The sequence below is a fragment of the Schistocerca cancellata genome, chromosome 3 (genome assembly GCF_023864275.1).
Source record: "Schistocerca cancellata isolate TAMUIC-IGC-003103 chromosome 3, iqSchCanc2.1, whole genome shotgun sequence".
Lineage (NCBI taxonomy): Eukaryota > Metazoa > Arthropoda > Insecta > Orthoptera > Acrididae > Schistocerca > Schistocerca cancellata.
In genome coordinates this window covers 373,674,907-373,690,309 of record NC_064628.1, presented here as the reverse complement: position 1 = coordinate 373,690,309, position 15,403 = coordinate 373,674,907, and positions in this window count along the sequence as shown.

Below are 15,403 nucleotides of genomic sequence, written 5' to 3'. Positions count from 1 at the left end.
TGTGAAAATCATATGACCAAAAATAAAATAACCTCCAACCATAAAAACGAAAACAAGCAAAATAACATGGTGTCACGAACGATGACACAGGAAAGCAGGCCACCTAGGACTGAAACAGTGTAAGAAGTAAGTTTTGTGGTGGTGGAGGTGAAGGTCTAGCAACTACGGGTAGTTGCCGCGGCTACAGTTCTCGTAGGATACGCGGATTGCGTGCCGTGCCTACCGCCCGGTCTACCGCTACTAGACTCCGCGCAGAATGCCGTGGCCGGTGGATGCGCAGACAGCAGAGCACCCGTGGAGAGAGCGGTGGTGTTGGGGGTTGTGGGAAGGCGCTGTAGGGGGAATGCGGAGCGCTGGAGGGGAAGTGCCGTTCTAAACCGAAGCCTACATTCGCATTTTTTGTGAATATTAAGTGGGGCCCAACAATGTCACCTCTGCTTTGGTTAGCATCTAAAACTCATTCCCCTAAAAATGCAGCCGTTTATTTTCAGCTGACTTGTTCACCATTTGTAATTTTCAGAGAAGCGCCATGAGTGGCATATTTTGAGTAAAACCCACACATTTGTTTCGTTTCGGCGTTAAAATTTGATTCTTTTCCCAAAACACAGTGGGGTTTACACAGTCTCACCTCACTAACTTGTTGAGCAGACGCAACTGCGAGAGAATTCTGAAACAGTGGTATATTAAGATTATTAAGTGAGGAACTGAGGAAAAGTAAAGTCAGTAGCTGAAGAGAAATCACATCCTCGGGACAAAACAGACGTATAACGTCTTCACTTAAACTATTCGAAAACCGACAGCATTCCTCGTATCAACAGCTATCGATGGCCCTTAAAAATTACAATCATTCATCGAAAAAGTGTCCGCGCCGCGAGCTGAATGGTCAGCGTGACGGATTGTCAATCCTTTGGGCCCTGTTCGATTCCCTGCTGGGTCGAGAAATTTTCTCCGCCCAGGGACTGGGTGTTGTGCTGCCCTCATTATCATTCTATCATCCTCATCGACTGCAGGTGGCCGAAGTGGCGTCACCTTGAAAGACCGGCACCCGGCGAACTGTCTGCCCGACAGGGGGCCCTAGCCATACGATTAAATAAATACATCTAAAAACTCTGTAATTAGTGGAATAACACGTTAGATAAGGATATTTTGTGTAATGGCTCTGAGCACTATGGGACTTAACACCTATGGTCATCAGTCCCCTAGAACTTAGAACTACTGAAACCTAACTAACCTAAGGACATCACACAACACCCAGTCATCACGAGGCAGAGAAAATCCCTGACCCCGCCGGGAATCGAACCCGGGAACCCGGGCATGGGAAGCGAGAATGCTACCGCACGACCACGAGCTGCGGACTGTTTTGTGTAATAACCATACGGAAAAACACTCTCCTCTTTGTGTGCTATCATTTGCCAAAATCTCATTTCGATATATCAATCCGTTTATGAAATAAGAGGGATGTTGAGGCTATTTGACTCTTGTTACTGGCGCAGCACAATCGCATATGAGAGTGCTACGTCAGGCAAATTTTCTTGAGATCGGTGATAGAGACGTCCACCGAAGTACAAATAAATATTCAATATGTTACTTAAATTTCATACACAGCGCCATATTACGTAATATGCACCAAACACAAAATCATAGGGACACCTATTTTTTCATTGAAGACTTTTCCGAATTTCACGCTGTATCTTACTTCCACGTAAATATCACAGTAACTAAGACCATTAACGAAATGATGGGCACATCATCATTAACCCGAAGTATACAGCAACATGTAAAGCAAGAATGGATTTTTTTTTTTTTTTTACGGAATACTTTCTGTAATATAGGTTGAGAAAGACTGCGGGACGTGCGCCTTCTTTCCGTCATCGCCGGCCGGCCGAAAGGCGACAGACACTGTCGGCCTGCCCTTCCGAACAAACGAATGAACTCGAGCAGCGCCTTGGACGAAAATTGTTCACTGCACATCGGTCACCGGATCCTGCGCTGACTCTACCGGTACAGCTGACAATCCCTAAGTAATTCTCAAGAGGTTAGAGGCCCCCTTACTGCCGTAATGAGATTTGAACGACGGCACGGAAACCCTCGGCCAGTGCGGCTCCGCATCAAGCGCAGCTGCTGGGCTCAGAAGGGCACGCCAGTCGGTCAGGTGTCGTCGTCGCTCTGCACATTTAATAAGGCAGGAGCGGCGGCGGCGGCGGCGGCGGCTTCCCGGAACAGCGAACGCATCGGGAAGGCCGCGCCTGCGATCCCGCGCGCTCGTCTTTTATTTAGGCGCGCGGAGGTGTCGCGTGGAGGGGGGGGGGGGGGGGGGCGCCGGCCTTAATTAAATATTTTCCGCCAGTCCTCGTCTCGGTCGCTGCGAGAATGAGCCGGCGACGGTCCGGTGTCTTATATTGCGCCGACTGCACCCCCTCTCCCCCTCACTCCGGCCAGTTCCACCCCCAGACGAGCGCACTTTTAAAAATTCCCCAGGCGCGCTGCCGCCTCGCGATCACTTGCTAACTATTTCCCAATTAGGCACCGCTTTCCGATACTGTCTGTCCTCCCCCCGCCCTCCTACGGAGGAATATCTGACCCTTCACCGCCTCCCTCACTCCACACCGAAAATTCTTCGACGCAGAAATTCCGCTGCCAATACGTCACCCCGTTTCTTAACAGAGAATGTCACCGTATTAAAAACTTTCTTGCAAAATCGAAGCTGCGCAGAATTTACGTCGCTTTAATTGCTCAGTCTCTTCAAAGTTTTTCTCTAACTCTCTTACAGCTAATTTCTGTGAACGATCTTTTGCCCTTACTCTCATATCACGGGACACCAAATATTCCTTTTTCACCTATCTCGCAGTACTTTAGTGTTTTCATCAAAAAACAAAATGTGTCAGAAAATTAGGCATTTCACACCAGTAAAGACAGTTTCTTTGTGCTCATACAAAAAATATTCAAATGTGTGTAAAATCTTATGGGACTCAACTGCTAAGGTCATCAGTCCCTAAGCTTACACACTACTTAACCTAAATTACCCTAATGTCAAACACACACACCCATGCCCGAGGGAGGACTCGAACATCCGCCGGAACCAGCCGCACAGTCCATGACTGCAGCGCCCTAGACCGCTCGGCTAATCCCGCGCGGCTGTGCTCATACGTCAAGTTGTGCGTGTTATTTGTATTTTTTTATTTTTTTTATTAAATACTTTTGGCTCTCTTCACTTTCTCAGCACAAAGCCATAAATGTAACTGTCAGTGATTTGATCCCATGGTGTCTCTAATTTAAAGTGTACTCTTTCACGACACAAGATCTCTTAACCTTAGCATTGCGGAGAAATGTTGTATCAAATACAGGACCCGTCAATTCGAGGGAGCCAAAAAATATGTCGACGCATTAATAAGTGTAATATTTTCAGTAGTTTGACAGAAATAAGCGCCACGTTCAAAATCATTGTCGTGCGATGATAAACTATTAAACCGAATAGAGTTCTGATTCTAAGAGCGACTTTTTATTTTTAAATTTTTATTCGGCAAGTGATAATGTTGTCGAACTGAGAAATTTCTGTCTGTAACACAGTCACTAATTCGATTGTGGAGTTAGGAGCTCTCGGACAACAAGTTTTGCTACCTCGGTTACAATGTCTGAACTTTTTGCACACTCACCAAAAACATGTACGAAATAATGTGCTCCTCACGCTGTATTTAGCAGAACAACAGTTAATCGCATCCTTTAAAAAAAGAGAACATAAAATGTACATCTCCCGTCACTCATTACCTCTCTTGATTGCATTAGCTCATCGTTATTACGGGGAAAATGAAGATTTTTAATTGTACGTTTAACAACCCCAAGTAATTCTTACTGTTTCTAGGCCAGGAATATACATACATGTCGTAATCTATCTTCTGTTTTTCGTAAATCGCTTATGTAAATTCTTTGGGCTTAAAATCTTTGGCATAAACTTCTTTGTTACGCAACAAGAACACTGTGTGACTGATGTACAGTGACAAGCATATGGGATTATCGACGTCGGAATGCAGCACACAAACTCTCCTTCTTTCTCTGAAAATCCATTATATATCCTTAAATTATATGCTACCTCACATCTAGAGGCGCTGCGGCTAATTCAGCTAATTACTAACCTCTCGACCACTTCACATGTTCCTGCAAGCAATCGACGAATGATGGTAGCATCAACCTCGAAACGCATAGTCGATAAATTAGACTTTGTGATTGATGCAAACTACACTTTTTTATTTTAATTAACAGACTTATTCCTCACAACATTATCCATGATGTATGTAATTGTTAAAGCCGTCTCAAACGGAGTAAAATTTGCATTAAGTTTAGTTGCTGGTTCCCAAGCTAAAAATGTTATGCTGTGTAATTTGCATAGTTTTCATATTCCTCAGTGAGATATATAAATAAAATCCTGTGGCACATTCCAGTCGCAGGTGTTCAATATTAAAAATGCTCCGGGCTGTATGATACCGCCGAACTTGCAGCAGAAGAGCGGATTGCTTTACCCACGTCGCTAACTCCCTCTTTTTACGTCGAGAGGTGACACCAGTGACGAGTTTTGAGTAACACCTACACTTCCCTCGTTGCCATGTTAAAATTTGCTTCTTTTGCCAAAACACAGCAGAGTTTAAAACGACACATTTCACTAAGATCCAAATATACACTACTGGCCATTAAAGTTGCTACACCAAGAAGAAATGCAGATGATAAACGGGTATTCATTGGACAAATACATTATACTATAACTGACATGTGATTACATTTTCACGCATTTTGAGTGCATAGATCCTGAGAAATCAGTACCCAGAACAACCACCTCTGGCCGTAATAACGGCCTTGATACACCTGAGCGAGTCAAACAGAGATGGCGTGTTCAGGTACAGCTGCCCATGTAGCTTCAACACAATACCACAGTTCATCAAGAGTTGTGATTGGCGTATTGTGACGAGCCAGTTGCTCGGCCACCGTTGAACAGACGTTTTCAATTGGTGAGAGATCTGGAGAATGTGTTGGGCAGGGCAGCAATCGAACATTTTCTGTATCCAGAAAGGCCCGTACACGACCTGCAACATGTGGTCGTGCATTATCCTTCTGAAATGTAGGGTTTCACAGGGATCGAATGAAGGGTAGAGCCACGGGTCGTATCACATCTGAAATGTAACGTCAACTGTTCAAAACGCCGTCAATACGAACAAGAGGTGTCAGAAACGTGTAACCAATGGCACTCCATACCATCATGCCGGGTGATACGCCAATATGGCGATGACGAATACACGCTTCCAATGTGCGTTCACCGCGATGTCGCCAAATACGGATGCGACCATCACGATGCTGTAAACAGAACCTGGATTCATCCGAAAAAATGACGTTTTGTCATTCGTGCACCCACGTTCGTCGTTGAGTACACCATCGCAGGCGCTCCTGTCTGTGATGCAGCGTCAAGGGTAACAGCAGCCATGGTCTCCGAGCTGATAGTCCATACTGCTGCAAACGTCGTCGAACTGTTCGTGCAGATGGCTGTTGTCTTGGAAACGTCCCCATCTGTTGACTCATGGACCGATACGTGGCTGCACGATCCGTTACAGTCATGCGGATAAGATGCGTGTCATCTCGACTGCTAGTGATACGAGGCCGTTGGGATCCAGCAAGGCGTTCCGTATTACCCTCCTGGACCCACCGATTCCATATTCTGCTGACAGACATTGGATCTCGACCAACGCGAGCAGCTATGTAGCGATACGATAAACCGCAATCGCGATAGGCTACAATCCGACAGCAGTTAGCGCGACTGCATGAACCAGACGTCTGCTGCGGAGTCCCTATACGCAGCAATATTCGCTGAACAGTCGTTGACAAAACACTGTTGGTAGCCCCTTGGTTCATGTGGGCGGTCAGTTGCTCAGCAAGTTCACGTGTATTCGCACGTACACATCTCGGCAGCTGTCGTTCACCCCTGTCGTCTATGACCCTTGGTGCACCGGTTTTCGGTGGCGCCATTTTTGCCATGCACTGTACTCTTTAACCACGGCGGCACCTGAACAGTTTGGAGGCTTACCCGTTTTGGAAATACTTGAACCGAAAGCCAATGATCGTGCCCTTTTGGACGACAGATAAATCGCTCAGTTTCCGCATTACGACAACGACTGCACCGTTTTTTCACATCCCTCAGATACACTTTATATCCCCTCCACTGCTACTGGTTATCGCAAGCTAACGTAGAACATAGGTGATGGTCACATTAATGTGACTGGACCGTGTAGTTTCCTCCTTGCACGCTATAATTTGCCAAAATCTCGTTTCGATGTATCAGACCGTTTATGAGATATGAAGGATGTTTTGAATATTTCAGTATCACGTTATCGTTTGTCATGAAGCAAAGAGACATCACGTTTTCGTATTAGGCAAGACGGTCAAATTTATTTCGCAACGAACCGTGTCCTGTCTGTTAACTATTCCGTGTCTGTGTCCGATCGTCGCAAATTTAAACTACAAAACGGGGTACAAAGATGTCATATGCTTCAGTTTATGTATCAGTAATGTATTCTGATCTACCCATATAATCTTCAGCATTAGTAGGTCTCCTTATCTAATGAGGAGGTAGTCAACAGAGTTGGGGAGAAAACAAATTTGGGTTACAGAAATTTATGGCATAACCTAAACGATCGGTTAATACGACACATTTTGAAACGTCAACGGATCACCAATTTAGTACCCCAGGGAAGTGTGTGGGGTAAAAATCGTAGTGGGAGACCAAGAGATGAATACAGCAAGGAGATTCAGATGGATGTAGGTTGCAGTAGTTGTTATTCGGACATGAAGAGGCTTGCACGGGATAGAGTAGCATGGAGAGTTGCATGAAACCAGTCTTCGGACTGTTAATGTTTACGATTCCACTTCTGGTCATCAATGTTAATGTATACGGGCAGGGAAGGGGGGAGAAGGTTGTTACATATGCCTCATGATGACAGTGTGCAGGAGGTCGAGCGCTCAGGATTTGAGAGTGAGGATCCAGGGCTGCCGTTAAATGACAAAACAGGAAATTAGGTACAATAAAGAGGATATATTTCAAAATACAAGGGGTGCGCCTAGGGTCGGAAGTTACGAGGTTTAGGCCAGTCTAAGTGGTCGAACAATTAAATTAATGGGCAACGAAAGGGGAAGGAGTTCATGTTAACTTACGTTGGCGCCTGGTCGTGAAAGGCAGAGCCAGAGGCTCTCCCTTCCAAAAAGACGTCTGTTCTGCTCGAGGTCTGGATTACAAGAGAGAGAGGCAACTGTGTTCCGCACTGCAGAACACTCCAGCGTCCACACACGTGACCTGTATCCCACGCACGCTATTGGCTAAAATCAATGGCGTGAATTCAGTAGCAGTTTCAGTAGAGGGCTCAGGGCGTCTCCTGTAAATAGCTTTAACTGGACAGAACTGCCTCGGTTTTGAAAGACAGGCAACTTGTGTCACTTAGACACGGCGTGAATTACTCTAGGAGAACAACATCTTCGGTGACCTCTATTTATCTGTGTTGGGTTGCTATCACTGAGTCAGCATATCCAAACTTCCTGGACCGAGTGGCTGGCCTATTTGCAATATACAAGCTAAATATTAGCGGAGCTAGGACAGAGCCTTAGGGTAGCCCATTGTTGAGGTTCCTCTGGCCACTATAAAGTCGAGAAGGCTTAAGAAGATCTCTGAAAGCTCGCAGCACGGCTTCCAGCTTTCAGCTGTGAAGCACTCACGCCTGCATACGAGAACATTGGCCATCTATACCAGGTGTAGAAGTATGAAACCGGAATTTCCCTATAGATGGTGCTGGCCGGCAGTGTAGAGCTCGTGTCACAGCGTCTGCAGCGCCATCTGCTTCCTGTAACGGCTGAAGACGAATGTCAACGCACAGTAACGCAAGTTCCATACACCGGTATCTGTTTCAAACCCGTAAACATTTGGAGTTTTGTGCCTACGTCCTACGATTTTCGGACAGCATTGGTTTTGTTATCATTTGAAGAAAACTACTGCAGAATCGCATCGAATGCTTGTAGAAGCTTTCGGCAAACATGCTCTTGGAGAAACACAATGTTTGGAGTGGTTCAAAAAATTAAGAAGTGGTGATTTTGACGTGAGAAACGACGAGCGCGGGAAACCACCGAAAAAGTTCGAAGAAGCGAACTGCAGGCCTTATTAGATGAAGATGATACTCATACTCAACAGGAACTAGCGGAACAGCTGAACGTGACGCAGAAAGCCGTTTCTCTTCGGTTGAAAGCTATGGGGAAGGTGGTGCAGAGAATGGGAAAATAGGTTCTGCATGAACTGAATGAAAGACAGCAAGCAAATCGAAAGACCACTTATGAAATGCTGCTCGCCAGATACAAATGAAAGTCGTTTCTCCATCGAATTGTGACAGGTGATGAAAAATGGATATATTTTGTGAATCCTAAGCGGCATAAGTCGTTGGTGAATCCAGGCAAACGATCGACATCCACTGCAAGACCAAATCGTTTTGGAAAGAAGACAATCCTCTGTGTTGAGTGGGATCAGAAAGGTGTCATCTATTATGAGCTGCTAAAACCTGGTAAAACCATTAACACTGATCGCCACCAACAGCAAATTATCGATCTGAATCGAGCATTACTTGAAAAACGACAGGAATATGGAAAAAGGCAACACAAATTCCTCCATGATAACGCCCCATCACACAATCAAAACCGGTCAGGCAAACGATGGGCGCGTTCAGCTGGAAAATACTAGGGTATGCGGCTTATTCTTCAGACTTGGCTCCATTCGATTATCATCTATTTGCATCACTGGAACACGCTGTCGCTGAAGAACTCTTCACTTCGTATGAAAATGTACAAAAATGGCTCGCTGACTGGTTCGCTTCAAAAGAAGAACTGTTTTTTTTTTTGTGTGTGTGTGTGTGTGTGTGGCATTCATAGGCTGCCAGAGAGTTGAGAGAAATATATCGACAGCAATGGAGATTATTGTGAATAAAATATTGTTCATCAATTTCAAACAACAGACCTGTAATTATTGCAACTAAATTCCGGTTTCATACTTCTACACCTTGTAGAGTTGTGACAAACACTGAGGCGTTTACGTAATCGCGTTGCGTTATTGGTTGAGGCAGACCCATGAAGCTGCTACGCCCCGCCCATTGAGAGTGTCAGTGATTAACTTACGCCGACCCAACTACAGTAGTGTGTCCTGTAATTACCTAAAGTGGTATGTCAGTCAGCATATTTTGAAGAAGATGTGCTATTCATCCGCAGAGTTTTACATGAAGCAACTGATAGACAACACCCTACTTCCACACGGTATCATAAGCTGCAGACAAATCAATAAATACAGCAGATATCTGTAGTTGTTTCTGGAAGCCAGTTCCTATGTAAGTTGTCAATGAAAATACTTGATCCACACAGCAATGGGTTGGTCGGCATCTGGCCTGTTCATAAGGAATATTTCCAAGAATCTCGATACGTATTCTTCTGTACAGCAGTCTCTCAAGAGATTTGTACATCATCCTCAGGAGGGCTATAGGACGATAACTTTGAGATTTGTTATTGGGTTTACCTGGTTTTAAGACGCCAATGATCTTCGTCTGTTCTGTAAGTTGTGGATTGTATCCTGATTGCAGAATGTTGGGAAAAAAATTGGGCTAGTCATATTATAGCATATTTACCACAGTGCAGGAGGAATCCTCGGTGTGATCTGATTATTTAACAGAGGAACACACTTTTTTTTACTATGTCAGTGACAGATGTTTACGCAATTACACAGTTGGATAACTTCACACTTATGAAATTGTATTTTGTCTGTATTTAGTGAACTGTTCATATTTTTTCGGAACCATTGTGATACTATGAGAGCTTTGAACGATTTGTTTTGTATGGGATCGTGATTTTTAAAGTACGTTTGAGTTAGATGACACTATTGAAATGAGCAGAGAATTTTCTTTAGGTTTTGAAACTGCTTCAGAAAGCTACGACGTTTTTGAGATTTGACTGAGGTGTTATGATGTTATTATTATGATGACGATGTGTATTATGCTGTTAGGTATGTTTATGATCAATAAGATGATACTAAATGAGGAATTTGAGTATGCTATGTATTTATTATGATAATATATTGAAGAAGTGTTGACGAATATGTATATGTGTAATAAGGTAAGGAATAATGAGTAGTGGTTAGGGACTCTGATTTATGAAAAGGATGTTGGAAACCAAGAAATGTACTTTAAGAGTTATAAAATGTGTGTGTATATGCGTGAATGTATCACAATGCCGGCGAAAATTTTTTGGACACTGTTATATTTTTAGGATTTTGCTTCTACACATTTGCAACGTAAATTCTCGACCTGTGAAATTTTTTATATGAGACTGACACTATATTGCAAACTGGTGTCATAAATATTTCGCTAAGGAAGCCAAGTGACCTTGATATAATGCGTCTTGAGCAGCCAGCTGTGTCAGACACCTGGAGAAAAAGCCATTAGTGTGTGCCTTTTCAGAGGCACAGGTAAAAAAAAAAGGAGGCCATTATCCTCGCTATTGACATTCCTTTGTAGAAAGCATCGCAAATACGACATGCTCAAACTTGAAAACATATGATTACACTGTGGAGCTCTTAATTTATGATATTTACTAAAATGCCTAATGAAATGATGAGAAACATTTTACATCTATTGTCTTTCTAGTTGAGAGATTGCTCATTTTGTTTAATATCTGGTCTCCAGCTGTGTTGCAGCATTGGCTTTATAAAATAAAATTAAGTGCATTTGCTAATGTGAACACTTTCTGCCAACAGATCTGCATTTGGAATGGAAAGAACAATAATAAGGGATTAATAACAGTAACTGCATACATAATTTTCTTTTCAACTACTTGGTAATTTTTTGGTAGAGTAAGTTTTTGTGATGCATCACTCTAGTGTTAAGATGTGACATAGGTATTAAACATGGCCATTTTTACTGTAATATTTTTTCTGCTTGAGCTTTGTCATGTTTAGATATAAGTTATTGCATTTGCTACTGCTGTTTGCCAGGCATAATGTTACTGAATTTGACTTTGTATTACGCTGTTAAGCCAGTTTTACTACGGATTTATTTTTCTTGTTTGCTGCACAGTGCCTTATATTAGTTGTAATATTGCAATTGCTTTGCCAATTTGAATTTTTGTCATTGCTGTTTGTGTTAATTTGTTATGTGCTGCTGCATTGCCTCGTCCCTTGGCATATATATCTGAGCTCAGTAGATTTAAGTTAGCTTAAGAGGGGGTAGACTATATAAGAAACTAACTATGATGAATTTATAAGAAATGCATTGAGAAGCTATAAGAAAATGGTTTGGCAAAAAAAAAGGTAGTGTACAGTGGAGAAGACTATTTTTTGACAGAGGATGTGAACAGAATACAGAAAGCAGGCCTAGATAGGACTTTTTGGGAATAATGATGAACGAAGGGAGATCTCCATGCAAAATACTGCAGTAAAACAAACCCTGTCCTTTCCCTTTTGTGTCATCCCTCTATATGTTTGTGTACCCTTGTGTATTTGTGTTTTTCCTGTCTTTATGTGTTTAGCTGATGAGAGCTATGTTGTAGAATTTTTCTAATACTATGTTATTTACTTTGTAAAGATGTTTAGACATTATTTATTCTGTTCCATTTTTTGCTCATGTGTGAAGTTGATGTTTCAAAAGTTATTCTGATCTTTTGTGTAGGTACTTATAATTCCTGTAACACTGATGTATATGTTATTTCGATTCTTTTGTAAAGCCTGTATTACTACAAATGTTATCTGTATTATTATGTTTTTAATGATGTTTCTGTATCTTTGTAATTGTATTCTCATGTTATAAAATTGTAATTGTCACCAGTTCATCATATTATTAACTTGTAAGTTACATTTCACTGCACATGTTTCTGTTGGTCATAGTATATGGACAATATGTGAGAAGTAAGGACTGTTAGTGTTTGCACGTGTGTTAATAATTCAGCAAGGGACTGAATAACAGCATTGCTGGTTCTAAGGACATTTCAAAAAAAAATTTTGTGAGTGCACAAGTAGTGGTTCATGGACTTGCTATATTGTCCACAAGACTCTTCTATGGTGATTATGCACCTGCACAGTCGCAACGGATGGCTGCTAGCCATCTCTACAAGGACTGCAGTGGGTCTGCACCTTTGATGGCCCACCAATACCATAATCTCTACAAGGACTACAGTGGGTCTGCACCTCTGGTGGCCCAACAATACCACAATCTCTACCAGGACTACAGTGGGTCTGCACCTCTGGTGACCCACCAATACCGTAATCTCAACCAGGACTACAGCGGGTCTACACCTTTGCTGACTCACCAGTACCATTATTTCTACAAGGACTGCAGTGGGTCTGCACCTCTGGTGGCGCACCAATACCACAATCTCTACCAGGACTACAGTGGGTCTGCTCTGTGATGGCCTACCTACCAATATTCTTCAAAACTTCGACTGACTCTGCTGTGGGTTTGCTCTGTTGTGGCCCATTACCTGTGTGCATGTCAAGAGTCAGCACTGTCTTTCCATTGGAAGGACAACACTACTTCTTCAAGATGGCATGTAAATCCACTACTTCCGTGTGCATTCTCTTTTACTATTCAGACTTTGAGAAAAAAAAAACACTGTAATTTTACTGTGATGAATGATCAGGACTGTCTTTATGGGACTGTGAGAAAGTTTTAGCTTTTGACCAACATTGCATCAATAAGTGTGTGCATTTGATATCTTTGTTATTGTAATTATGAAAAATTTTTATCAAATCATTATTGGCCACTGCCCAAAACAATTTGTAAATTTTTTTTGTGGGGAGCATGGGGGCTATGTAAGTAGGCAGTTTACGTTTTCTTATTGGCAACGTTACGTAGCGCTCTGTATGAAAATCACTGGCTGTGCTGTGTGCAGTCTGTGGCTGGTTTGCGTTGTTGTTGGCTATTGTAGTGTTGGGCAGTTGGCTGTTAACAGCGCGTAGCATTGCGCAGTTGGAGGTGAGCCGCCAGCAGTGGTGGATGTGGGGAGAGAAATGGCGGAGTTTTGAAATTTGTAAGACTGGATGTCATGAACTGCTATATATATTATGACTTTTGATGACTATTAAGGTAATACATTGTTTGTTCTCTATTAAAATCTTTCATTTGCTAACTATGCCTATCAGTAGTTAGTGCCTTCCGTAGTTTGAATCTTTTATTTAGCTGGCAGTAGTGGCGCTCGCTGTATTGCTGTAGCTTGAGTAACGAAGATTTTTGTGAGGTAAGTGATTTGTGAAAGGTATAGGTTAATGTTAGTCAGGGCCATTCTTTTGTAGGGATTTTGGAAAGTCAGATTGCGTTACGCTAAAAATATTGTGTGTCACTTTAGTGAATGTTTGAGTACGTTCAGTTTTGCTCAGCTGTTTGAAAAGCAAATAGTGTAAGAGGTTTATCAGCACAGTAATTTAGAAATAGTTATAAGGGGACGTTTCAGTGTGGGGGGGTAATAATTGTAGACAGAGACAAAGAGATGAATTCAGTAAGAAGATTCAGAAGGATGTAGCGTGCAGTAGTTATTCGGAGATGAAATGGTTGAAATGGCTCTGAGCACTGTGGAACTTTACATCTGCATATCCATGCACGAGGCAGGATTCGATCTTGCGACCGTAGCGGTCACGCAGTTCCAGACTGAAGCGCCTAGAACCGCACAGCCACACCAGCCGGCTTATTCGGAGATGAAGAGGCTTGCAAAACATAGAGTAGCGTCGTGAGATGTATCAAACCAATCTGAGGACTGAAGACTACAGCCGGCCAGAGTGGCCGAGCGGTTCTAGGCGCTTCAGTCTGGAACCGCGCGACCGCTACGGTCGCAGGTTCGAATCCTGCCTCAGGCATGGATGTTTGTGATGTCCTTAGGTTAGTTAGGTTTAAGTAGTTCTAAGTTCTAGGGGACTGATGACCTCAGATGTTAAGTCCCATAATGCTCAGAGCCATTTGAACCATTTGAAGACTACAATAACAACAACAATGTATTCTGAAATTATGCTGTATTTTGTATGTAGTAGTTATCACTGTTTCCATGATCATTAGTTGGAAAACTTAAATATGATGGCAAATAAATAAATAGATGATAAATAAATTCTGTAGGCTTCCTTTGTGAGAGCAGTGGCGTCTGCGTATAAACTGAAGTTTGCTGCTGAAAGGGTGGCCCAACGAAAGGCGTTAGCACTGCTAACTTCGACAATCTGTAGTTTCGTTGGATGATCCTTCTGGATAAGGAGTTGTCTTCAAACCGTTCCTCCATAAAATCTCTACAAACCCTCGAAGATAATCGGCATCGTTTCGCCACGTACTGTATATATAACTTGCGTCATCAGGCTACACATAATTCCTTTCTTGGCGTTATATTTAGCCGCCAAGTACTGGACTGGTGTTCCTAAAACTGTCGCGGACCGTGAGACGCCCAGCGCCCTTGGCTGACGTGGGTGCAGCGGCATCTTAATTGCGAGCTAGCTCTCTGGCTGCGTAGGGACGCGTCACGACGCTGACGTGCGACGCGGCTGCCGGCGCGCCGTAAACTGCCAGCGCGCTCGCAATAAATCCGCGTTAATTCCGGAGACAGCCGCCAGAGCACAGCACAGCACGGCCCAGCGCAGCGCCGCTCGTAATTACAGTGGGTCACACTCCGACGCCTCGGCGGCGCGCAGCCACCTGCCTGCACCCGGACGCTGCGTTCGCTCGCAAGGAACGCCAGCAGGAGCGCTGCCATCGGCTTCCTTCCGCTGACGGCGTCGACCGAGACAGCTCAGCAGCCTCTTAAAGAGGAATGTCTTGGTAGGTCGCCATTGTCACAGGAAGATCGCTCTCTGGAGGGGGACGGTTAATTAGCGACGCTCCACAGGTTTCAGTTTTCGGATCATCACTATTCTTGATAGACGAGGGGCGTTCAATAAATAGCGCAACTTCTTTTTTCTCTCGGCTAGTTTCGGTTGAAAAAATGAGGAGTTAGTTGTGGAACATCGTGCGATATTCCCGCTTCAGCCCCTATAATTTCATGAAGTTCCGATAGGCGGCGGCGCTATACGTAGCCTTCGAAATGGCGTCTGTAAACAAGGTACGTTTCAAGCAGAGAGCTGTGATTGAACTACGTAGCCTTCAAAATGGTGTCTTTAAACAAGGTGTGTTCCAAGCAGAGACCTGTGATTGAATTTCTTTTGGTGGAATACTAGAGCATAGGAGATATTCATAGGCGCTTGCAGCATGTCTGCGGAGACCTGGCAGTTAACAAAAGCGCGGTGAGTCGTTGGGCGAGGCGTCTGTCATCGCAACAAGATCGCTCAAACCTGCTCAATCTCACGCGTGCCGGCCGACCGGGCACAGCTGTGATTCGTGCAGTATTGGAA